The sequence below is a fragment of the Ochotona curzoniae genome, unplaced genomic scaffold, assembly GCF_017591425.1.
Source record: "Ochotona curzoniae isolate NIBS_2020 unplaced genomic scaffold, NIBS_Ocur_1.0 contig_1274, whole genome shotgun sequence".
In the NCBI taxonomy this organism is placed as follows: domain Eukaryota; kingdom Metazoa; phylum Chordata; class Mammalia; order Lagomorpha; family Ochotonidae; genus Ochotona; species Ochotona curzoniae.
This window is the reverse complement of record NW_024465023.1, coordinates 2,947,760-2,975,024: the sequence shown is the minus strand read 5'-3', so window position 1 is coordinate 2,975,024 and position 27,265 is coordinate 2,947,760. Positions and strand designations below refer to the sequence as shown.

The window sequence follows — 27,265 nt, the reverse complement described above, 5'->3', positions numbered from 1 at the left end:
AAATTTAAGAGAGCAGTGTGTGGGGCCCGGCGCGGTGGCGCAAGTGGTTAAAGGTCCTCGCCTTGCACCCCGGGGATCCCATATGGGCGCCGGTTCTAATCCCGGCAGCCCCGCTTCCCTTCCAGCTCCCTGCTTGTGGCCTGGGAAAGCAGTCGAGGACGGCCCAAGGCTTTGGGAACCTGCACCCGTGTGGGAGACCCGGAAGAGGCTCCTGGCTTCGGATCGGCATAGTATCGGCCCGTTGCGCTCACTTGGGGAGTGAATCATCGGACGGAAGATCTTCCTCTCTGTCTCTCCTCTCTGTATATCCGCCTTTCCAATGAAAAAATAATAAAAATAAATCTTTAAAAAAAAAAAAAAGAGAGCAGTGTGTGGTGCCTATTAGAAAACTACATACTAGATTCTCAGGAAACTACAAAGATGCAAATTGCCCGAGAGAAGTCATGGTTCAGGAAAGAATGTTTCACACACACACATAAGCACAGTACAAAAATTATGATAGATGCTACTATAAAGGATGCTGAACTGTTGTGGATATATAGAAGAAACAAGCTTATTTTTCCTGAAACACCTATTTTGGGTTAAAACAATAAGGCACTACATTAGACAAAGAATAAGGAGGACAATGCCATAGGCATATTATTGAAGAAAACAAAGAATGCAGGGGAAGAAGGCTAGAAATGAAAGTAGAAAGATTAGGAATACATGAAAGAAAAAGAAGGGGGGGGGGGAGAATTTGGAAGAGAGCCAGGCTATCAAATACTGTAAAGCAGTAAATACCTGCCAAAAGCTGTTGTTCTCAAGCCCAGTTGCACTTCAGGTCCTGTCTACTCTCAAATCCTCTTGCATTTCTCCAAGCTCTAAGTAACCTCTCCTCCCCATATAATCCCACTGTACTATCATATACCACGTCCACAGAAAAGAACCAAGGATTACTAAACTTAGAACTTTGGAGACACAGCACAATATCACGGACATATGGAATACAATACATAACTATACCAAAAAAAAAAAAATTCTAGACGAAATGTACATATAATGGCAGCTTATTTTTCTGTGGCCCATCAGTGACAGCTATCTCTCAGCAAGATTAGATTGTGACCTGTATTTAAGTGGCCAGAACTTCTTCAGCTCCACTATCTGCGGATCCTACATTACGTATGTTTATATGTACAGGAGCTCACAGACAGTGATTGGGTTAATTAAGCAGTATGCATAAGGTAAGTGTCCAGAAGAGGAAGAAGCTACCCATGCAAGGGCTAAGCGGGAAAGCCACCTGGACAAAAGGCTTCTCAGAGATCTTACTTGAAAAGAATGATTTTTCCGCAGGCATGCTGAATATGTTATCTCCAGTTGCATTGCAAGAAGGAAACGATGTTATTCAGACCTTTTGAAAAGTATGAAACACATTACCAACAACCATATGCACTGTGCACTCCAGCAACGTGGGCCTCCCGCGGATCTATCAGATCTAACGGACCTAACAGCAGCTCCCCATCACCTCGGAAGAAGACTGGTAGATGCCCACAGCGCAATTTCCCGCTTCTGTCCCGTATACAGAAGTGTATGTTATGCATTCAAAAGTCAATTGCAATTCCCCAGAACTGCCAATTTCTCTTCTAATAATCCTTATGTTTTTCAATTAAACAGTATGCAAACCAATTAAAAGAGATTTGTCGTTTCTGTAAAAATTTTGTCAACGTTTTGGCAAGATTCAACAAAGGTGGTGAGTCGCTTTCAAAATGTGGCTGTCAAATTAGATATGGGTTAGATAATGCTAAAAGGCAGGAGAAAACTGTAAAAGCTTATCATTCTGCACTAGATGGCTCCACAGGCTCCTGAAATGTTGCCGTACTTTCAAGAAATCAAAACTGGATTTACTACACAAAGAAGATGGCTTGTGAGTATGGTTTACAGAAAAATGACCAACAGTGAGCTCCAACAAGCTTAAAAAAGCCATGGACCTTCATCAAAACACTGGCCAAAAATAATCAACAAATAAAAATATGACAAGGCTTATGTAACATATGTATTCTTATTTAATTACCTAGAGGTTTACCAATTTTGTTTTTTAAGATTTATCATGTATCATTTACTGCAAAGTCAGATTTGCAGAGAGAAGGAAAGATATAGAAAAAGATCGTCCATCCACTGTTTCACATCCCAAGTGGCTGCGATGGCTGGAGCGAGGGCAATTCAAAGTCAGGAGCCAGCATCTTCCATCCGCGTCTCCCACGCAGGTACAGGATCTCAAGGCTTTGGCTCATCCTCGACTGCTTTCCCAGGCCACAGGCAGGGAGCTGGATGGGAAGCAGGGCCGCCAGATATGAAGCAGCGCCCATATGGGATCCTAGTGCGTGCAAGGTGAAGACCTTAGCCACTAGGCTACAACACCAGGCCCTCAAACTATTTTTAAGACCCAAATTCATTATGGATGACATAAACTCTTATTTTGTTGTTTTGATCCTGATGCCCCAAACGTCAATACATCACTGCAGGGACAGATCTTAGCAAGATGATACGCATGTGAAATGGTAGGTTTTCCAAAATAATCTATACCAATTACAAAGCACACATCCAAGACTAAGCAATTTCTACCTTTATGAAGGGGAAATAAGTAGGCAATAAATTGAAACAACTAAAGACTGAATAAGAAAGAAAAATATACATAGACCAATCTTTAACAAGATTCCAATTATCACAAACAACTACAAGTGTGGTTCTAAAAAGAAAAAGATGATGCTTTGGATGCAATTTTAAAACTAATGACACATCGGGCCCGGCGCGGTGGCGCAAGTGGTTAAGTCCTCGCCTTGCACGCCCGGGATCCCATATGGGCACCGGTTCTAATCCCGGCAGCCCCGCTTCCCTTCCAGCTCCCTGCCTGTGGCCTGGGAAAGCAGTTGAGGACGGCCCAAGGCTTTGGGACCCTGCACCCGCGTGGGAGACCCGGAGGAGGCTCCTGGCTTCGGATCGGCATAGTATCGGCCCGTTGCGGCTCACTTGGGGAGTGAATCATCGGACGGAAGATCTTCCTCTCTGTCTCTCCTCTCTGTATATCCGCCTTTCCAATAAAAAATAATAAAAATAAATCTTTAAAAAAAAAAAAAAAAAAAAAAAAACTAATGACACATCAACTATCACCCACTGGCACACCTTATTACGTATACTGGAAACATTTACGGCATCATGTCATACGCAATATTTTCCTTCAAATGTCTTCTGATCCAGTCCAGTTGTCAACCCTGAAATAGGTACATGAAAATGTCACACCGATACTAAGAAAACATAAGCATGTCCAATAAACGTGTGCTGGCTTTTACGTAAGACCACCAAGATAACAGGTGAGATGGGACCACTCAGATTCACGATTACCAACCCAACTGCACGAACTGGAAATGTTCAAAGGAGAGGTTGTGTTTTACAGAGATGACAGGATGTGCTCTAGGTCTAGAGAACTGGCTCGACTTCCATCAAATTATGTGAGCAAACAGATATTTAAGGAATAATGTAAATGTTGTCAATGATATTGAAACATTTTCCACTTGCTTTCGTGTTCACCGAGTGCCAGCACCACAGCCTAGTGAAGTCACCACCCTGACAACTGCACATTTCAATTCAAACACTGAAAGAAGGGTATCTTGTCAAAACAACACATTCTAAAAAATAACAAACTTAAACTGGGATATGATAAGACACCAGATTTTCAATGCAAAATTAACAAACTGGGACTAAACTGGAATTTTAGTCTGCAAATGTGCGAAAGTTATCACAAGATGCATGGCAGTAAGAAAACGCAAATGCACCAGAATATCAGCAAACCCAAATTAGAGGGAAAGGCATACCCATCGCTTACTCAGTCATCCTACAAATATTTACCAGGTATTCTGTGCTACTCATTATACTAGATGCTAGAACAGATCAAACTTTGTCCTCCATGGACCTTAAAATCCTAAAAGATGATGGGAGAGAAAAAACCTCCAACAGAACAAAATATTTCAAATTTCAAAACCTTGTAGTGGCACACAAGATTTTCAAACACATTAAAATAAATACAATAGCAACTAGAACGCACAGCACTGTGTAGTAAGCACTGTTGCCAACATTCGCACTTATATTCATTTACTAAATCATGCCTGAATCCTTTATAGGCCCAGCACAATTTTCCAACTTGCTGATCCTCCACCTCAAAGTGCTGGGATCAAATATGGGTGCCAGTTCGTGCCCTGGTTGCTCCACTTCCCTGCTTGTGATCTGAGAAAGCAGTGGAGAATGGTACAAAGCCTTGGGACCCTGCACCGGCATGGGAGACCCAGAAGAAGCTCCTGGCTACTGGCTCCAGATCAGCTCCTGGCTCCATTACAGCCATTTGGGAAGTGAACCAGCAGATGGAAGATCTTTCTGTCTCTCCTTGTCTCCATACATCTGATTTACCTTTCTAATAGAGAGAGAGAGAAACAAACAAACAAACAAAACCTTTCTGGTCCTTTACTACCAAAAAGCTCATTTTGTCAAAGTGAATTAAGTAACTTGTGCGGGCCCAGAGCAGTAGCCTAGCAGCTAAGGTCCTTGCCACGCACATACTGGGATCCCATATGGGTGCTGGTTCATATCTGGCAGCCCCGCTTTCCATCCAGCTTCTTGCTTGTGGCCTGGGAAAGCAGTCAAGGATGGCCCAAAGCCTTGAAACCCCGTATCCACGTGGGAGACCCAAAAGAGGCTCCTGGCTCCAGATTGGAACAGCTCCGGCCATTGTGGTCACTTGGGGATTGAATCATCCGATGGAAGATCTTCCTGTGTCTCCTCCCGTGTGTATATCTGACTTTGCAATAAAAATAAATAAATCTTTAAAAAAAATAAAGCAACACACAATGGAGGGGGCTGGCCTTATGGTGCAGGGAGTTCATCTGCTGCCTGTACACTGATTTCCCACCAAAGCCCAATTTGCGTTCTGGTTCCTCTGCTTCTCATCTACTTGCCTGCTACTGTGCCTGGGAAAGCAACATAAGTCCAAGTCCTTAGGCCCTTACCATCCATGTAGAAGACCTGGATCCAGTTCCGGGCTCCTGGCTTCAGTCTCACCCATTGTGGCCATTTGGAGAGTGAGCAGCAGGTGGAAAATCTCTTTTCTCCTTTTAAATAAAACAAATCTTTTTTTTAAAAAAGATGTATTTATTTTTTATTACAAAGTCAGATATACAGAGAGGAGGAGAGACAGAGGGGAAGATCTTCCATCCGATGATTCACTCCCCAAGTGAGCCGCAACAGCCGATACTATGCCAGTCCGAAGCCAGGAACCAAGAACTCCTTCTGGCTCTCCCACGCAGGTGCAGGGTCCCAAGGCTTTGCGCCATCGTTGACTGCTTTCCCAAGCCACAAGCAGGGAGCTGGATGGGAAGTGGAGCTGCCAGGATTAGAACTGGCGCCCATATGGGATCCCAGCACGTTCAAGGCGAGGACTTTATAGCCGCTAGGCCACACCGCCGGGCCCTAAATAAAATAAATCTTAAAGAAAAAAACATGATTGAATGGATAACAGAAAACAAAAGAACTCACAATTTCCAACTTTCAGCAGGCAAAACATGTATTCTTAAAAAGATGCCTTTCTCTAGAAGATATTCTGAAAGCTGATACAACTGGAGGTAGTAAAGACTGAGAAAACAAACAGCCAGCAGAAAGCTACATAGACAAAAAGCTGTGAAACACTTCTGCTCATATCCTTCCATGTCAGCCAGCCTAACCAGCATCTGCCCAGGCCTGACTTTCGAAAATGACAATTCAAAGAATGTTCCTCAGGAACACTGAGGCCAGAGAAGTGAGGCAAGATGCCGACTCACTGCAGCCTCCAGCAGGAACATGCAGTCTCGGCGCTCGGAACACAAGGGAGCCATACTCTACAACAATATTTTGTGATTCAAGCAAAGGAGTGTTTGACCCAGAATTTTATAGGGAGGTCCACATGCCACAGAATAGTGAGGCAGATTGGAAATGACAGGAGGTTGGAGAAGTAGGAAAGCAGAGACCAAGCCAAAGAAAGCTTGCTGAGCACAACACGGGCAGGTCACTCTCTCCTGGCTTTCTCTTACCTCCACCCGAGCACCAGGACCAGAGACTTGACCGAAATCACATTTTCTACTACACTGGCAACTGTAGATGATACATCTGAGTTGGACAAGACCCAATGACCTATCTTGAGAATCTGAGTGGATGATGGAACCAGGAACAAAGTTTTTTTTTTCTTTTTAAATAAAAATGCAGAGTAAGTTTGAGGAACTTGCTGAGAATAAGGTATCCATGGAATATTCAGGTGCAGATTTCTAGCAGGTTAAGAATGCATCTAAAGCTTAATAGGAGAAAGTCCAGAGAGAATTCAGAAATTTAGAAAACCATCTATATAAAACTATATAGGAACTAAAACTCCCATGCTTAACACAGATACTTTCAGAAAACAATGACCTCTGATAACCCTTGCACAAGAAGTCAGGCCCAGAAGAGCGCAAGAGGGAGACAGAGAAACAGAACACGAGGATGTGCACAGTAATGACGACAAGGAAATACAGTTTCAAGGAGACAGTAATAAACACTGTCAGGTGCAACAGAAATGTCAAGTAAAATTAGGATGAAATGGATCCACTAATTGCAGCATATAAAGGGGTTACAGGCAAAAACAGTATACTTGCAAAAAGTCATTTCAGCAGTGATGGGGATGGGAAGGCAGACAGCAACAGCAGAAATTTAAGAAATGAAGGAGAATAGGTTTCCAAGAAGTAAAAGAGAGGGGATCAGAATCATGGCATAATGTATAAAGCCACTGCCAGCAACGCCAATATCCCATGTGGGTACCAGCTCAAGTCTCAATCATCCCACTTCCAACTCAATTCCCTGCTAACATGCCTAGGAAAGCAGGGTCCCTGGACCAATGCAGGGAACTCAGACGAAGCTCACGGCTTCAGCCTGGGCCAGCTCTAGCCACAGAAGCTATTTGGGGGAGTGAACCAGCAAAAGGAAGAACTCGTTCTCGTTGTCTTTCTTTGTAACTTTGCCTTTCAAACAGATAAGTCCTTTAATTAAAAAAAAAGGAAAAGGAAAAGAGAAAAAAGGGACAGATCACTTTTTCTGAAGTTCAGGGAAGAAAAATATTAGAAGACCTGTACTTCAGGGACGGTTTTGTAGGATGGAAAAAAAAATTAACAACCAGGTACAGTACAATGGCCTAAGTGCTAAATCCCCGTCTTTGTGCACAGACATCCCATATGGGTGCCGGTTCTAATCCTGGTTGTTCCACTTCCCATCCAGCTCCCTACTTGTAGCCTGGGAAAGCAGCTGAGGACGGCCCAAAGCTTTGGGACCCTGAACCTGCATGGGAGACCTGGAGGAAGTTTCTGGCTCCTGGCTTCAGACTGGCACAGCTCTGGTCATTGTGGCCACTTGGAGAGTGAACCAGCAGATGGAAGATCTTTCTATCTCTCCTCTCTGTAAAATCTGCCTTTCAATAAAAATTAACATTTTTTAAATTATTTTTTATTGGAAAGGCGATATACAGAGAGGAGAGACAGAGAGGAAGATCTTCCGTCCAGTGATTCACTCCCCAAGTGAGCACAACGGCCGATGCTATGCCAATCCGAAGCCAGGAGACTCTTCCGGGTCTCCCACACAGGCGCAGAGTCCCAAAGCTTTGGGCCGTCCTCGACTGCTTTCCCGGGCCACAGGCAGGGAGCTGGACGGGAAGTGGGGCTGCCGGGATAGAACCGGCGCCCATATGGGATCCCGGGCGTGCAAGGCGAGGACCTTAACCACTTGCGCCACTGCGCCAGGCCCAAAAAAATAAACATTTAAAAAAAAAAAACAGAATCACTTGAAAGTGAGACTCAAGGCTGCAGGAAGGTAATTCAGCCTCAGAAACACAGACACATAATAGGTACTTCTTTGTTGGGGAGAGCTAGCATGCGCACATTTGCCAACATCTCTGGCCACCAGATGCCAACATCATGATCCCCACCACCACCACCCCTGTGAGAAAACGAAGATATCCCAAGGGGGCAAAATCCCCTTTCCCCATTTCAATTGAGAATGACTGGGAAGGAGAAGGGGAAAAGGGGCGGGGGGGATAACTATGACGGAAAAGTCTGGCAAAGCAGGGGAAGCAAAGCCAATAGCTCCTGGCCAGGAATTGGCTCCAAAAGCAACAGAAACATCTCATCCTAGGAGATAGGAACAAAGCACAGCTCTGGGAATGGGAGGACTGGGAAATTTGCAGACAAAGCCAAAAGATGAAAATCTGCCAGAAGACTCCAGGTTCTCAGTGGAGTGGTGGTAATTTAGTGGCAGTTTAGAACACAGTGGTTAGGCACTGTAACAACTAACAGAGCCTAGCAGGTCCCACTAAGAAAGACACTGCTATGGCTCACCTGTCCCCTTCTAGAACTCATGCTGAAAATGTAACTGCATTGCCTAAGTATTCAGAAGTGGGATCTCCAACAGATGGCTAAGTCGTAACCACTCAGTGCTCAAGGATCAATGAATGCTACTGTCATGGGAGTGGGCTCCTGATGAAAAGGATGAATCCGGCCCAACTTCCTCTCCATCTCCAGCATACTCGCTTGTTCTTCCGCCACTGGATACTGGAGCATGAAGGCCCTTGGGTGATGCTGCCGCCAGCCTCCAGAAAAAGCTGAACACATTGCACTTGTATTTCATCCTGTCCATGGCACTGCGTTATAGAAGCAGAAAAAGGACTCACAACCAGCTTAAGTTGAAAACCACCACGCTCTCTTCTTGCCAAAACTGTCAAAATGCACCATGTGACAAAAATCATCTCCTATGTGCTGATTACAGTCCAAAAATGTTCATAAAGATTGCATAACAGAAAAAAAAAACAGACTTCTGGGGCTAACTGGGAAATTAATTCATTTTTTTAACTAAGAAATTTCTTCAGTCCAGTGCAATGACGCCACTAAAAAATAAATCCTCTGCCTACAAGCACCAGTGCTCCATATGGGTGCAGGTTCGTATCCCGATGGCCCCACTTTCCATGCAGCTCTCTGCTTGTGGCCTGGGAAAGCAGCAGAGGACGGCTAAGTCCTTGGGACCCTGCACCCATTCCCCAAGTAGCCATAACAGCTAGAGCTGAGCCAATCCAAAGCCAGGAGCTTCTTCTGGGTCTCCCATGCAGGTGCAGGGTCCCAAGGCTTTGGGCCATCCTCAACTGTATTCCCAGGCCACAAGCAGGGAGGTGGAAGAGAAATGGGTCAGACAGGATACGAACTGGCACACACTTATGCGATCCCAGGTGTGCAAGGCGAGGGCTTCAGTCACTTAACTATAGCGCCAGGCCCTCTCACTTTCCGCTGTGCTTTTTTCCCCACCCCCTTTCCCTCATCTTGCCACTCCATTTTTCCAAGACAAATCTTTATTTAAAAAAAAAAAAAACTACCAAAGCTAAGACCATAAACCAAAGAACACTCACACATTATTTTAATATTTACATATGATTGAAAACGTTCATAGAAAAGAAAATGCCCTTTACACTCAAAAAATGATTTGAAAAAAATTATTAAATACACGATCCTGTTGTCAGCTTTTGGTACAGCAGCTCAAGATGCCACTGCAGACAGCTGCACCCTAGTGAGCAGGTCGTACTCAGGCTCTGCTCCAGACTGCAGCTTCCCGCTAACACAGCAGGAGGCATCTCACCTATATCGGACATCGAAACTCAGTTTCCAGTTTCTTTCTCTCTCTCTCACCTTTCAATAAATAAAATAAAATGTTCCAATTAAATATATATACATACATAGATATACACACATATGGTCAAATGTTTTTAGTAAAACTCTCAAATGCATTAGCAGACTAGACAGTGCTGAAAACAAAGGGAATAGGAACACAGATGGCAGATTACCCATAAGAGGTTAAAATTATTTGGAGGGGTTCAAGATTTCTATTTTTATCTGAAAGCAAGATTTATAGAGAAAAAAGGAGAGACAGAAGAACTGGTTCACTCCTCAAATGGCAGCAATAGCCAGAGCTGAGCCAATCCGAAGACAGAAGCCAGGAGCTTCTTCTGGGTCTCTTATGAGAGTGCAGGGTCCCAAGGCTTTAGGCCATCCTCTGTTGCTTTCCTAGGCCACAAGCAGGGAGCTGAATGGGAAGTACAGCATCTGGGATTTGTAGCAGAGTCCATATGGGATGCCAGCACCACAGGCAGAGGATTAGATTTTCTAAGCCACCACACCAGTCCCAATATTAAAATAAAATTTAACACGAAGGATAAAATGAATAACTCCAATATAGGCTTAAGCCTATACTCCTTTTTCCAGAAAAAGGAAATAATATTTTACAAGATATCAGCTAAGATTTTTTCTGCAACTTAGAATATGCCAAATGCATGTAAAATGGGGCTGGCAACCTAGTGCAGCAGGTTAAGCCGTTGCTTACAGTGGCAAATCCTATATAGGTGCCAGTTCAAGTTCTAATTACTCCACTTCTGACCGAGAACCCTGTTAAGTCCCCTGGGAAAGCAACAGAAGCTGGCACAACTGTTTAGACACCTACAGCTATGGGAGAGAGCCAGATGGATTCCCTGGCTCCAGACTTTGGTATGGCACAACCCTGGCTACTGTAGCCACTTGGGAAGTGAAACAGCAGACAGATCTGTCTTTCCCTTTCTCTCTATAACTCTATCATTACAATAAGTAAATAAACCTTGGGCCTGGTGTGATGTCCTAATGGTTAAATATTCGTCTTGTATGTGCCAAGATCCCATACGGGTGCCAGTTCGTGTCCCACCTGCTCTACTTCCCATCCAGCTCCCTGCTTGTGGCCTGTGAGATAGCCTAAAGCCTTTGGACCCTGTACCTATATGGGAAACCCAGAAGAAGCTCCTGGCTCCTGGCTTCAGAATGGCTCAGCTCTGGTCATTGCGGCCACTTGGATATTGAACCAGAGGATGGAATATCTTTTTCTCTCTCTTTCTCTCTGTAAATAGGGCTTTTAAAATAAATAAATAAATCTTTGATTTGAAAATAAGGGGGAAGTGAGCCAGCACTGTAAGGCAGCAGACGAAGTCTCACCTGTGATACCAGCATCCCATACAGGTACAGGTTCCTGTCCTAGTTGCTCCACCTCTGATCCATCAACCTGATAACACACCTGGGAAAACATGCTGAAGTGTTTGGGTCCCTTTCATCCACATGGAAGAGCTGGAGGAAGCTGCTGCCCCTGGCTTCAGCCTGGCCCAGCAGCAGCTGCTGTGGCCACTTGGGGAATGAACCAGTGCATTTCAGATCTCTCTCTCTCTATCTGGCTCTCACTAATTCTGCCTGTCAATAAATATGAATTATCATTTTAAAAAAAAGAAGAAAGAAAGAAAAAAGAAGAAAGAAAGAAAGAAAGAAAGAAAGAAAGAAAGAAAGAAAGGAAGGAAGGAAGAAAAAAAGAAAGAAAAGAAAAGAAAAGAAAAGAGAAGAAAAGAGAAGCACAAGGGGCAGGTACCCGGCAAAGCAGTGAAGTCAGCACCAGGACGCCTGCCTCCTGTATGCTGCTGTCAGACCTGAGTCCCAACTACTGCCTGTGATGGAGCTCCTGCTAATGCACAACCTCGGGCAGCGGCAGCAGACAGCTCCAGTGTGTGGGTCCCGGACATCCATGTGAGACTCCTGGACCGAGTCCCCAGCTCCCAGAATAAACACATGCCCAGCCACTACTGCTTCACACTTTCAAAGAATGAACTAGTGAATAACACCTCTACCAGTTTGCTTCTCTTTTTTCCAATAAATTTTTAATTAAATTAATTTTGAAAATAACGCCAAATGCACACATATCAAAGAAACTGCAGACCAAAAGCAGCAAAAAGGAGCCTGGCGTGGAAGCCTAGTGGCTAAAGTCTTCAATTTGCTCATGCCAGGATGCGATATGGGATAGTTTCATGTCCCTGCTGCTCCACTTCCCATCCAGCTCCCTGCCTGTGGCCTGGGGAAGCAGTCGAGGACGGCCCAAAGCCTTGGGACCCTGTACCCGTGTGGGAGAGCCAGAAGAAGCTCCAGGCTCCTGGCTTCAGATGGGCTCAGCTCCAGCCGTTGCGGCCGCTTGGGGAGTGAGTCAGAGGATGAGCAATTTTTTTCTCCGTCTCTCCTCTTCTATATATATATATATCTGACTTTCCAATAAAAATAAATAAATCTTTAAAAAGTAAAGATTTATTTGAAAGGCAGAGTTGCACAGCAAGAGGGACAGACATAAAGAGTGCTTCCATCAGGCCCAGCGCGGTGGCCTAGTGGCTGGAGTACTCGCCTTGATCGCGCAGTGATCCTATGTGGGTGCCTGTTCTAATCCCAGTGGCTCCACTTCCCACCCTGCTCCCTGCCTGTGGCCTGGGAAAGCAGTCGAGGATGGCCCAAAGTCTTGGGACCCTGCACATGTGTGGGAGACCTGGAGGAAGTTCCTGGCTCCTGGCTTCAGATTGGCACAGCTCTGGCCATTGCAACCACTTGGGAAGTGGCCACATCGGACAGAAGATCTTCCTCTCTGTCTTACCTCCTCTCTGTGTATCTGACTTTGCAATGAAAATAAAATAAATCTTAAGAAAAAAAAAAAAGAGTGCTTCCATCTGCTAATTCACTCCCCAAACAGCTGAAACAGCTGGGGCTGGGCCAAGCCAGAGCCAGGAGCCAGGAGCTCCACCCAGGTCTCCCATATGGGTGACTATGGCCCAAAGAGGCCATCTTCTGGTTCTTCCCAAGGCACTTCAGCAGGAAGTGCACTCAAACGGGCATGCATGTGGGATATTCGTGTCACAAGGCAACAGCTTAATCCACAGGACCACTACCACCACAACCCACAACATGTTAAAGCTAGTCCAAATGAAAACAAATCACTTACCTTAAAATAAATTACAATTAAACTACAGATTTCTCGTAAATAACATGACTTGCAGAAACACAGAGAGTATATTATCAAAGTGTAGAGGGAGACTCACGAGCCCTTACCCAGCTCAGCCATCACTCAAAAGAAACAGCAACGTGAAGAGACTCCGAGCACCACGCTCACTAGTAAGTGGCCCTTCAGGAGAAAGCTGCTCCTTTGTAAAGACTTTGGAGTAAATGAAGAATGGTGAAGAAAAACAATTTTTAAATCTTATTGATATTTACTCTTCTATAAATGTAAGATAGCCTAAACAAGACAAAAGCCATTTATAAATAAGATTAAGATGGAGGAGGGATTGAAGTTTAAGAGGGAAATCATTTTGTTTATCTAGGATAGGAAACATAAGTTTTAACTTACATGTTTAGTAAATTTAATTAAGTGTCCAAAGTTCTGATTTCAAACCTAGAATAAAATCTGGAAAACACAAAGCTGCCCTCCATACGAACAAGAGCTGGGCTAATTCCACATTCAACCCGAAAGCAAAGGTGGCTTAAACAGTAAGGAGAGACAGTACCAGCAGGGACACAGCATACAGCTACATGCTCACTTCTGATAGACTGCGACTAGACCCCAAAAGGAAGGCTTCAGGTAGGCACGCTGACCAATTGGTGAAAGCTGGTGTGGCTTGCTGAAGGCAAGGAGGTGGAGGTGGGGGAACCATTGGGAAGACAGCAACCTTGTAACAGATCTTCCTCTACCAACCCCCACAGGGCACTCAGGGAGGCAGTGTCCATTGTGATGCACTGTGCTGGGTCACACCCACCATACAGGGCAGTATCTGACAGTCCCCAGCACTAAAGAACCATGTATTATTTCTTCCCTTGAAAACCCCAGCAGCGGGCCTGGCGCAGTGGCGCAAGTGGTTAAGGTCCTCGCCTTGCACGCCCGGGATCTCATATGGGCGCCGGTTCTAATCCCGGCAGCCCCACTTCCCTTCCAGCTCCCTGCCTGTGGCCTGGGAAAGCAGTCGAGGACGGCCCAAAGCTTTGGGAACCTGCACCCGCGTGGGAGACCCAGAAGAGGCTCCTGGCTTCGGATCGGCATAGTATCGGCCCGTTGCACTCACTTGGGGAGTGAATCACTGGACGGAAGATCTTCCTCTCTGTCTCTCCTCTCTGTATATCCGCCTTTCCAATAAAAAATAATAAAAATAAATCCTAAAACCTTGTCCTGAGAAAGGGGTAGAGTTCCACACTGAGCTCAGCACAATGCTAAGGTGAGGGATGGGGGGGCATGGCCCCGGAAGTCAGGCTTCACACTGAGGCTTCAGCACAAGGGTCACATGAACAGCACATGCCAGTGGGCAAGACAGGGCAGAAAACCTAATACTCTAAATGGACCTCATATTGTTCTGGTAAACCACCTCAGTGGCTCAACTAGCTAATCCTCCAGCTTCCAGCACTGGCATTTCCTGCTTGTGGTCTGGGAAAGCAGTACAGCACGGCCCAAAGCCGTGGAACCCTGCACCCACGTGGGAGATCCAGAAGAAGCTCCTGGCTCCTGGCTTCGGATCAGCTCATCTCTAGCTGTTGTGGCCACTTGGAGAATGAACCAGCAGATGGATGATCTTTCCATCTCTCCTTCCAATAAAAATAAGTTTAAAGTAACTTAAAAAAAATGACTGGCAACCCCAGATGCCAAAAGTCTACATCATATTCCACTGAGGCTGGTATTGTGGCACTGTGAATCAAACATCCTGAAGGGCACAAGTTTGAGTTCTAGCCGTTCCACTTCTGATGTAGCTCACTACTAATGGCCCGACAGTGAACCAACAGATGAAAAATCTCCAATTTTTCTTTTCAAATAACTAAAGTAAAATTATATAAAAAATCCTATATCTAACCAGTTATTGTATTGCAGATTGTTCAGTAAAATCATTATTCCCCCAGAGAGGGTTTTTTTGTAAGGCAAATATTTTATCTTAATGTGGTAACCTGTTCTAAATCAGCCCCTTCCCCACCTAGGAGACATAAATAGCAATCTAAGTAGGCAAGAATCCACATAATAAATAAGCAACATCTCTGCATAAAAATGATTTTGCCTAATGGCACGTAATGAACAATACAGATGCACACACGGAATAGAAATCAACATTTCAAAGAACTTATGCAATGCATCATGAGAAACTCAAAGAGATGTGTCATTCCTTTGTAGCTGTCAACTTCGCCCCCTCTCCAATCTGCCATATCACAAATGCAACTGAACAGTAGGGCAGGCACTGAGGCGGGGACCCCCCAAGGCCAGCAGCCTCTCCTCAGAGAACGAGCTCCTACTGCCTGTGTGCCTAGCAATGCATGTCACCCAAGCCACCACGATCAACACTCCATGCCCCCAAACTGCTTACAAGGGCAAAGTAAACCCCGCCAGCTTAGCCATTTTCCTGAGGCCAACCCCTCCAGACTTTAATACTTCCTTCATGTAGTCTCAGGTTCAAATTAAATAGAACAAAGACCACAAAAAGACAAAAAACAAGACGCTGGATGCAGCTACAGTTCTAGCAGCAAAACCAGGCATATGATGCATAAATGCACATCATTTCCTGCAATTCTCCAAATTTTACAACTGTTTTTTTTTAAAGATTTATTTATTTTTATGGGAAAGGCAGATTTACAGAGAGATGAAGAAACAGATCTTCTGTTCTCTGGTTCACTCCCCAAGTGGCCGATCCAAAGCTTCTTTTGGGTTTCCCACAGAGGTACAGCGTCCTGAAGCTTTGGACCATCCTCTACTATAGCCGGGACACAAACTGGTGCCCATATGGGATCCCAGCACATTCAAGGTGAGGATTTAGCTACTGAGCCATCGCACTGGGCCCTTTACACCTGTTTTTACAGGCTTGTCTTTGTATACACCCTCTGCCTGAGACATTTGCCTGCACTTGACATTCTGGGACCCCTTAAAGTCCTCCACCAGTACTAACAAACTATGGCCTACCTCCATCACCTTAAGTTGACCCTAAACAGAACACCCAGCACCCCACACTTGCATCTGCTGATTCACAAACCACATAAAGGCAGAACACGGTAGTGCATCTTCACATGCACCTCATTTACCATGACACTTATTCTCTTGGAGCTGCCAACACAGTAATGCAGACAAGATACCCAAAGTGCAAGGTCAAAAAAAGACATTACCAACCTCACACACAGGGACAAACTCAAAAACCTAACTCCAGGGACCGGGTGTAATAGCCCAGCGGATGCACCCCAGGATCCCACATGGGCACCAATTCTAATCCTGGCAGCTCCACTTCCCATCCAGCTCCCTGCTTGTGGCCTGGGAAAGCAGTCAAAAACGGCCCAAAGCCTTGGGACCCTGTACTTGCATAAAAACCTCGAAGAGGTTCCACGCTCCTGTCTTCAGACTGGCTCAGCTTTGACTGTTGCAGCCGTTTGTGGAGTGAATCATCGGACAGAAGATCTTCCTCTTGTCTCTCCTTTCTGTATATCTGACTGTGCAATAAAAATAAATCAAAAAAACACACACAACTCCAAACCAAAGTCAGGAACTCTGGATAGTAGAGAAACCTCTTTTAAAAATGTAATGGGGCTGGTATAGTGATATATCAAGTTAAGCCTCCACCTGAGCTGCTAGCATCCCATATGGGCACCGAATCTAGTCCTGGTTGTTCCACTTCCAATCCAGTTGCCTGCTAATGACCTAAGAAAGCAGCAGAGGGTGGCCAAAGGCCTTGGACCCCTGCATCCACGTGGGAGACCTAAAAGAAGCTCCTGGCTCCCAGCTTCAGACCATCCCAGCTCTGGCCATGACAGTCATTTGAGGAGTGAACCAGCACATGGAAGTGCTCTCTTCTCCAGCTTTCCCTCTCTATTACTCAAGTAAAAACAAATAAATCTTAAGAAAAGAAAAATTAGTATCAGGGCAGTATTGTGGCACAGCATATTAAGTAGCTGCCTGCAGAGCCGGCATCCAACATAGGTGCCAGTGAAAAGATCCAGCCACTCTACTTCTGACTCAACTCCCTGCTAATGCACCTGGAAAGTAGCAAATAAAGGCCCAGGTGCTTGGCTCCCACACCTACTTGGGAAACGCAGAAGAAGCACCTGGCTCCTGCCTTCAGCCTGGCCCAGCCCAGAAGTGAACCAGTTGATGGAAGATTTGTCCGTCTCTGTAACTCTGCCTTTCAAATAAACAAAATCAATATTTCCAAGTGTCTTTTCTAAAAATCAACATCAAACTCTCAACATGAAATATCTCAACTCTGTTAAAATAAATGCCCTGGGCACATAAAGTTGAGGGGGTCAGGGAGATGATAATGACACAATACATTTACACACTCTTCAAGTTAGCAATGCAAAATAAATAAATAAATAAAAACAAAACAAACCCCAAAGCAACCAAAGGAAAAATGGGGAACAAGTATAATTCAAAAAAAGTGGAGGAATTCATGACAAGGTATAGTACATTAAAGGATAATTCAAACCATGAATCCAAAAGGAAATATCTGAAGAAAGAGATGAAGCTGTGGTTATACACAGAGTAACTACAACGAAAGAAAAGAGCCACAGCCTTCCGTACAGGCACCAAGCAAGGACTCTACACCAAGGAAGATCTGAGGGAATGCTCACGCAGTCACCAAGCAAGCCAAAATCCAGCAGGGCCCCTAAGAGCTGGGAATGTGGACCTGGCACAACGGCTCAAGTGGCTAAATCCTCAGCTTGCATGCACTGGGATCCCACATGGGCACTGGTTCTTGTCCCGGCTGCTCCAATTCCCATCCAACTCCCTGCTTGTGGTCCCGGGAAAGTAGCAGAGGATGGCCCAAAGTCTTGGGACCCTGCTCCCGCGTGGGAGACCCAGAAGTAGTTCCTGGCTCCTGGCTCCCGATCAGCTCAGCTCTGGCCCTTGTGGCAATTTGGGAAGTGAACCAATGAAAGAAAGATCCCTGGCTCTCCTTCCCTCTGTATCTGCTGTCCAAATAAAAATAAATTTTAAAAAAAGAGCTAGGCATGTAAGGATTACTGTAAAAATAAAAAACAAACTAGGATATAAGAAATAACACCTTTACAGCACTTTCATAAATATAAGCTCACTTGAACATAAAACTCTTGAAAAACTAGTTTAATATAAAATATGAAGGCATTCTTGGAGCCAGCAATATGGCATAGTAAGTAAAGCCACCGCCTGCAGTGTTGGCATCCCATATAACTGCTGGTTCCTGTCCTGGCCACCCTACTCCTGATCTAACTCCCTACTAATGTGCCCGGGAAAGGCACTGGAAGATGATCCAAGTGGTTGGGTCCCTGCCATCCATATGGGAGACATGGAAGAAGCTCCTGGCTCCTGCCTCCGGCCTGGCCCAGTCCCAGTTATTGCAGTCATATAGGCGATAAACCAGGGGATGGAAGCTTTCTTTCTCTCTCTCTCTCTTTCTCTCTCTCTTTCTCTCTCTCTCTCTTTCTTCTCACTGTATAAGAATGCCTTTCAAACAAATTTTTTAAATTCTTGGGCCCAGGGCAATAGCCTAGTGGCTAAATCCTTCCTTTGCATTCACTGGAATCCCTTGAGTGCAGGTTCTAATCCCAGCTGCTCCACTTCCCTTCCAGTTCCTTGCAGTCAAGGATATCCAAAAGCCTTGGGACCCTGCATACATGGGAGACCTGGAAGAAGCTCCTGGCTCCTGGGGTTGGATGTCCTGGGCTCTGACCATTGCAGCTACTTGGGAGTAAAACAGCAGATGGAAAATCTTTCTCTGTCTCTCCTTCTCTCTGTAGATCTGACTTTGCAATAAAAATAAATCTTTAAAAAAAGAAAATATATTTGGCAAAAAAGCAATGAAAAAATAAATTTAACATTAAATATTTTATTAAACACTTTTCTGAAACCTTAAATACCTTGAGCAGATTAAGCATGCCTGAGGGGGAAAAACAGCCAAGAGTTTTTACGTTTAAATATGGAAGAGAGTTAAAACTGTTAGGGAAAAAATCACATTTAATTCAATTATAAATAGAAATGACATTCACATATGAGGTTCACAGAATTAAGATAAAAGGAGGCTTTAGAAAATTCCAGATCATTTCTAGAATGGAAAGAGAACAACAGATGGCAATCAGTCAAAGAAGACGCCACAAAGATTTTCATGAGATGAAGACAGAATATGTTACCTTGCAGAGTATGACCTTTTTGGTAAATCAGAGCTCTATTATGCTAAAACTCTTGGGTTTTGTACCATTTTAGGTCACGCCACTGCTTAGGATAATCAATGGTGTCTCAAGACCAAGCGCAGGCTTATTTCTGTCCTAGCCCCTGCTTCTCTCCATCCCAGCCCTGTGGGCTTCTTCAGTTCTTTAACAGCTAATCCTTCTCCACAGTCAATCCGCCCTGTCGCATCCGCCTGTCCGTCTGTCTCCTTGCCGCTCATTTGCACCTTGTGTCTGGAAAACACTTCCCCAGTAACATGTCCTCCTCCTCCCCCGGGTCTCCCCCAAGTGCCACCTTCCCCAAGAATGTATGCGCGCTCCCTTGCTATATGCTGCATGGAGCGTGTTCTCAGCATCCCTGGGAGGGCAGGGCCCACCTCTACTCCATCATCAGTCAATGCAGCCTCTGTTGCAAGGCTGGATACACATCCCACTATGTGCTACATTAATGAAGGACAAAGTCATCCTCCAGATAGATAAGGATAGGTCATTTTAGAAGAAGTAACACTAATTTACACAAAATTAGCTTTTCTCAATTATAATCACTTCTGACAAATATCATTAAGATCAAACTTTGTTTTCATTCCCATTGTTGAAAATGAATTTAGTGGCAATCTTAACAACACTCATTATTAGCCATTAAAGTTAATATGTCCCACAAGAAACTGCCAACCCAGGAAAAGGAGCTGCGTTCAATTCTGGGATATGTGACAACTGAACCAACTTTGGTAATCTCTGAAGGATTTTACTCATCAGGAAACTATTCTCTGTAATAATCCAATGTCAGAATAACTTGACAAATCCATCAATAAGTTGTTCTTCAGCCATCACTTACCCCCATCTTCTCTGTGCCCCTTCCTTGCTCATGGGAGTTGTGTGCGTCAGGCTCTATGTTCAACCCGATTATTACAATACAGTCTCATACTGCCAAGAATCTAATCTTTAGACAAAATACAAAATCAAAACCTGAGGTTTAAAATTACAATTTACCTAAAATAATTTAAGGTAATCCATACGTGTTCAAAAGCAAGTCCAATAAAAAAAAGGCCACCACACTGGACCCCCAGTACTGTTTTCTAATCTGTTACTAAAACCCGCACACCATCTACCACACGAAGAGTTAATGATTTACTTGTCTGGTTCTTTTAAGCATCACTTTCCATTGACAAATATTCATCAGCTAAAAGCAATAAAAGACACAATCTCCAAACACTTTACTTCTATAGCAGCCTGTACCACATACACCCCAAAAATAGAATCCATAACCAACCCTAACAGCAGTCCCCACCTCCACAACCAACTCACTAAGCGGGTAACACCCTGGAAAATGGAGTCAACCTCCACTGTCAAGTTGTCAGCCTCTGTGTTCTCACACTGGCATCACTTCCCAGCCTATCTATAAAAATAACAAATAAGAAATTGATGGAGGGCCCGGCGCGGTGGCGCAAGTGGTTAAGGTCCTCGCCTTGCGAACACCCGGGATCCCACATGGGCACCGGTTCTATCCCGGCGGCCCCACTTCCCTTCCAGCTCCCTGCCTGTGGCCCGGGAAAGCAGTCGAGGACAGCCCAAAGCTTTGGGACCCTGCACCCGCGTGGGAGACCTGGAAGAGGCTCCTGGCTTCGGATCAGCATAGCATCGGCCGTTGTGCTCACTTGGGGAATGAATCATTGGACACAAGATCTTCCTCTCTGTCTCTCCTCTCTGTATATCCGCCTTTCCAATAAAAAAATAATAAAAATAAATCTTTAAAAAAAAAGAAATTGATGGAAATATATTAAGGAAACAATATGGAACTAATTGTCTTGCCCATCTTCCTGTAGCGCTTGAACCTTTTTACCCTAATTATGTAAAGATTGTCAAAAAATACTTTAAAAAAAGAAACTGATGGAGGCCAGCATCAAGGCATAACAGTTCAAGACTCCACCATCAGCACCAGTTTGAGTCCCAGCTGCTCCTGGGAAAGCAGCAAAAGGCGGCCCAAGTGTTTGGGGCCCTGCATCCACATGGGAGACATGGAAAAAGCTCCAGGCTCCTGGGTTCAGATTGGCCCAACTCCGGCTGTTGAGGCCATTAAGAGAGCAAACCCGCAGAGGATAAAAGAGCTCTATGAACTTTTCTTCATGGGGAACTTTTATTAAAAACTAAAAGGTGGTAGGCACTGGGCACAACACTGGGGACACCTGCAAGCCACCCTGGGGTCCCTGGACTCAGCACGCCATCCAGCAGTGGGCTAATGTACACCCTGGGAGGCCGCAGTGAGAATGTCCCCTGAAACCCCAACGCGAGGCCCAGTTTTGGCCTAGCCCAGCCCTGACTGCTGTGGCACGAACCACAGGATAAAAGATCCCTACTCCTCCCCTACCCAACCCCTACCCCGGTCTTTCAAATAAATATTTTAAACATATATTTATTTGAAAGGCAGCTAACGAGAGAGAAAAAGCACAGAGAGAATCTTCCATTCACTGGTTCATTCCAGAGATGGCCACAATGGCTAGGCAGAAGCCAAGAGCTTCACCAGGGTCTCCCATGTGGGTAGCAGAGACCTAAATACTTGGGCATCTTTGCTGCCTTCCCAAACACGTTAGCAGAGAGCTAGATCAGAAGTGGAGCAGCTAGGACACAAACCTGCACCCAGAAGGAAAGCTGTCTTTGCAAGAGGAAGCTTAACGTACTACACTACAACATCAACACATGATTTTTTTCCCCCCTAATGTTTGAGAAATCAATTACAGGAGGTTTTAAGGAACAAAATATTTCACTTTTGAGCAAATTTCCATCAGAGTCCAACCTCTATATACAGGTAAGTCTTGCAAAAGTTTCTCGAAAATATATTTATTTTTCAATATGGATTTTCAAAAGATTTTGGCACTGAAATAACTCTTCTTTTTAATTCTATTTTCCACAAACTTTCTGAAGTATCCTCATATTAAGGAACAATAACATGACTCCATGAATTTCACCTGCAGATTTCACTTCACTGAGGTTGATACGATTACAGAACAGCTGCTTGTCTATAAATGGCTAATGGCTGCCATTTTACTGAGAGAATCCACCTAAAACACAAAGCTGCATTCAACAACTATCTTCATAGCCTTTATTAGTGCAGCAAATTTAGTCAAAACCAGTCAAAGGTTACAACGCAACGTGCAGATAACACAAAATACAACCGGTCCAACAAAAATGGTCACGTTATTGGGGGCATAAAGGATTATGCACATTCTTCATTTATCGAGACACAGAGCTAATGGCCAACAGGATGATCTGTAGTCTCAACAGTTCAGATTGCCAGAACATTGCTACTTCCAATACCACCCGGGCAAGACATACAGCAAGTACTCAAAGCAGCCTCAGGGGATCAGGTGTGACGAGTGCAGCTTCAAGTCAAACGGGTTTGGTAGCCAGTCCTGCCTTCTCTGTGCACTAGCTGGGCAGTCAGGGCCGAGTATTTGATTTCTCTGACATGTTAACAAGAAATAAAAACACTTTACCTCGCAGAGATGCTGTGAGAACACACATACATGCACCTAGTCATGCAAAGAAATGACTAGCCGGACTCAGCATGGTGGTCCAACGGCTAAAGTTTTCGCCTAGAACATACCCAGGATCCCATATGGGCACCAGTTCTAGTCCCAGCAGCCCCACTTCCCATCCAGCTCCCTGCTTGTGGCCTGGGAAAGCAGTCGAGGACGGCCCAAAACCTTGGGACCCTGCACCCGTGTGGGAGATCCGGAAGAAGTTCCTGGATCCTGGCTTCAGATCAGTGCAGCACCGGCCGTTGCAGCCACTTGGGGAGTGAACCATTGGACAGAAAATCTTCCTGTCTCTCCTCCTCTCTGTATCTGACTTTGCAATAAAAATGAATAAATCTTTTTTTAAAAAAGTAATTGCTCTTTTTAAAAAAGAAATTACTAGCCACAGTACCTGGTATTCGGCGAGGCTCTGTAAGTTTTAGAACAGACTGCCTGAAGAGACCACACCCAAAATCTGACCCTGAGTATTACTGCCCAAACACTTGTTTCTAAGAGCTTAAACCAAAGTGTTGGTAGTTGCTTTCTTTTGGATAGTCTATTTCCAAGACATGTAAGAACTAGGTCCTTTACGCCTCATACTTAACTTGTAGTGAATTCCCCATTCTGATGGGTTTAAGCACCACTGGTCTCTTCAGGTCCAGGGTCCTCTAGCTCCGCTTTCACCTCTACCGACAGAATCTTAGCCAGGTTCGTATCTGATGAATGATGAAATACACAAACTTGAAGAAGAGATGAGGCCAGATCTTTGAACAATTCTGCCATGCCACACATGCGTGGATCAACACAATTCTCAGAACTTGAAATCCAGGGATCCACACTCCCCAGCCGAGTGTCTGAGTTCAAGTTCCAACATAGCTCCAGATTCCAGCTTCCTGCTTCAAAGCAACTCGGGATGCAGAGAGCGACGACCCAGGTACAAGTGTCCCCACTACCAATGTGGGGCAGACCCAGACTGAACTCGCAGCCTCTTGCAGTCATGCTGGCCCTGCACTGGCGGAGAGGGGGTGTGGGGGTGAACCAGCAGATGGAAGACACATAACTCTCCTTCTCTGCCTTTCCAATAAATAAAAGAACTTTGAAAATTTAAAAACTGAAATCAGAACATTGAAATGATACTTTACCAAAACAAGAAGGAAAAAGACTTGCGAAGCTTAAGATTAAAAGCAAGTTGGAAAAATCTCCAACAGAAAATTTAGAAGTAGTATTTTAATTCCATTATTTTCCTAAATTGAAATATGCATTCCAATTAACATCATCATCACATGATAACGAATCTTTGAGATTCTCTTCCACCCAAGAAATTAATATTGTTATCCGATTTGGAAAAAAAAATTTTTAATTTAAAATGATACAACTATGAATAGACAGGCTTTTCGACTTCGAAAGCAACTCAGCACTTCAACATTTGCTATTCTTACGCCAAGGTTAAGGGTTACCTGAAGGCTTTCCCTTACACTTTACATCCATGTAAATGGATTACTCTGCTCTTAAGTTGCTCATTATTTGATACTAGTTTATTACATGCAAATGTATATTCCCACACTGCCAAAAGCAAAAGTATTATATTAGCACAGTCTCATGTCTAACCAGCAAAGTTATCAAAATGGGAGGTGTGGGGAAAGGTATGCTGAAGAAAATTTATTTTTCCTGCTCTCTGCTTCATACATTTCCTACAGCCAATTTCTCAGAAAAAGCAGAATTTTCTCACGGAGGAAAACTGCAGTCTAGATCCTAAGGGCAGGGTCACTCTCTTCAGGAGAAGCCATCATCACTTGCAACAATGTAACTGCATGGGGAATCTCAGAGTGTTGAGCACAGTGGTGAAAAAAGGGCTAGGGGGAAAAAAGCAAACTTGCAGCATGTCTCCACCTGGGAATTTCAGTTTGCAATGTAGCAAACTGCACCTTCAAAATAGAAACACCATGTAAAACCTCATTAAATGAAACTGCCCGATCTCCAAGCAGCGCACTGGGGACTGAACGCATCTGATTCCCAGTCAACCTTGGATTACTCATCCATGGGAGACGGCAGGAAACGCAGCAGAAGCCGCACTGATTTAAGTGGCTCCAAGAGAATGACAATGAAAGCAGTGGTAGATTTAGTGAACTTACATTAGTTAAAAAAAAAAAATAGAAAGAAAAAAAATATCACTCACCCCTGAGATGAAGGGGTAAAAAAAAAATCCCTACCACAAATCCCTAAATCACGAGTAAATTATAAGATGAAGCAGGGGAGAAAAGGAACCCTCCTTGGAGAAAGAACTTGTTACTACTTGTGATTTCTTAACTTATCAAAATGTTTTTAACAAATACAGCCTTAGGAAATATGCCAAATAAACAAAACACTAAAGCATGTTTAACATGCATACCAATTAATCATGGCATTGATTATGTTGAACAGTCAGGACAATTCCACCGGGGTGGGGGGGGGGCGACACTTTCCCCAGCAGAGGATCCTCCCACTACCTTGATATGGAAGATTCTTCAATAATCATGAAACAGTTAACTTTATTCAGTAAGCCTCCTTTGGAGTTGTATTATTTAATACAGCCAAACAGAATTTTGCACTTCTCCTAATTAGGTCTCCTTGTACTTGTGAAAGGCTAGCAGCTCCTGTTCCGCAGCTTCTCTCTCTAGCTCCTTTTCCCTCCTCTCCCACCCTCCCCCTCCCCCTCCAGGAAAAAAAAAAAAGGTTTCCTTCCCAAACGTCCTCTTCTCTGCATTTGTCAACAGAAACACCCACTGGTGGTGTCAAACTGGTAATACTGCTGCAAGCTTCCTTACTCCTGTTCCAGTGGCAAGGCCAAAATGCTCCAATCTAAAACAGTACTCCAATAAAGAAATGAAAAGACTTGCTAGCTGCTCCATCATCATATTCCCGCAAAGCAGCACACAGCATTTTAAAAAAATTATACTAATGAACCCTAATGGAGTTATTAAATAAATGATTTTACTAGCCCCTCCAACACTAAACAGACAGGAACAAGTAAATCCGGTCTGTTCCCATTTTATGAATAAAATCTCTTAAAACACTTAAGGATATTAAAAACAAATTTTCATCTAAATCTCATTCATATGTTAATTCTGAATAGCCTCAGTGAAGGTGTCTTTTTCTGGCCCCGTAGCAAGAAACAAACTGGAAATATTCCAGCAGATGTCACCTAAAAATTATCACCTCCTTCTATACCTATTTAGGTCTTCCGTTTCAAGTGTTCATTTGTAAAATTGTTCATGTCAACTACATAAGCATAACGTCCGGACGAACCCAATTTAGACACACCGAAAGAAATTATTCCATGTCAACAGTACTTTCTAAGACCAGCTTAAATCTCAGCCAATTAAAAAGACCATGTTAACAGAATACTGATTTGCAACTACTTAAATATCACGGTACCCGGCTAATCTCAGCATAGATCCTAAGGTCAGGTTTTTCCTCTTCAGACATCTATGCTTTAACAGTCAAGAGAAGCGAAAAACAAAACGCTGGAGATCTATCTGCCTTTACATCAAAATATGTTCAGATCCTCCCCCCCCCCAACGTGGGCACAAAATCTGTCAGTGACAAAAGAACCCGTTCGTTCTGGGAGACGGTCCCAAATCCCAGCATTCGTTCTCTATGAGGGTCCAAAGGGTACAAAGCTCGGAGAAGGGCTCAATTTCTGCTTCTCTCCCTTGCTGCCAGCCGTGAACTTCACAGCAACGCCTGAAACTTGTTCAGGGAAGGTGGCAGGAGCTCGGGGGCCGACGTCCGGTCACTCGACCACCCTCGCGGGCAGCCAAGGTCAGAAGGGCCGGGGCCGCGGCTCGCAGCCCCGGGCTGGTCCCCGGCTCCCTCCGAACTTAGGCAGGGGGTTTCGGCGCTCAGGCTCCTCCTCGGACAGCGACAGGGGCTTCCCTCGCCGCAAGCCCCAGGGAGGTAGCGCCGGAGGGCGGCGGGGCGGGGACGCCGCAGACCGGCAGCTGAAGGGAACCCCGCGGGGCGGCCTCCACCGTCTCCCCTCTTTCACACCTCTCGCATCCCCTTCCCTCCGACGTAGAGCCCACGTAGAGCCGCAGCCCTCCGAGGAAGCCCTCCCAGCAGCCCAGCTGGGCGCCGCGCAGGGCCACTCCGGGCTGGGACGTCCTCGCCGGGCTGCCCAGTTCTGGGGGTACGGGCGCTGCCTCCCCTTCTTTCACCCGCCCAGGGGACCGGGTGGGTCCTCTCGTCTCGGGAGAATTGGGAAGGACGTGGGACCGACACGAGGCAAGTAGGCCTGTGAGAGAGTGCCAGCACAATTACTCACCCCGTCGAGTCCCCCACCTCCAGCCGGGGACCCCACAGCTCCAGAGAAGGCAGACTCTGCTCTACCTTCCCCAGCGGCAGTAACAACTAATCCAAACCTTCGGCCCCGCCCTCTCACAGAACCCACCGCGCAGCCTAATTTGCTAACTGCCCCGCCCGGAGTGGTCCTCTTAGACCAATAGAAAAGCTCCTCAGGTCCCGCCAAGTCCCGCCTCCTCCCCGCCTACCACTGGAGAGAGCCAATGAGGACCGACTGCTCGTCCTCGGGCCCAGGTCGCGCGCCCCGCCCGCGCTGCTCGTGCTCAGATCCTCGAAGTCCAAAATCGAGAATTCCTTGTAGCAACTTGCCTGTGCTCGCGGGCACGCGCG

General features: G+C 45.1%; 1 protein-coding gene across 1 annotated transcript in view; it reads right to left on the bottom strand.

The window, feature by feature from the left end:
• The window catches only part of CDKL5 (cyclin dependent kinase like 5), a 181,217-nt gene extending 154,207 nt beyond the window's left edge, over positions 1-27,010 (bottom strand). Inside the window, exon 1 of the mRNA XM_040997668.1 lies at positions 26,898-27,010. The gene's annotated coding sequence lies outside the window, so the exon portion shown is untranslated. The remainder of the gene's footprint in view (positions 1-26,897) is intronic.
• Positions 27,011-27,265: the final 255 nt, after the last annotated feature.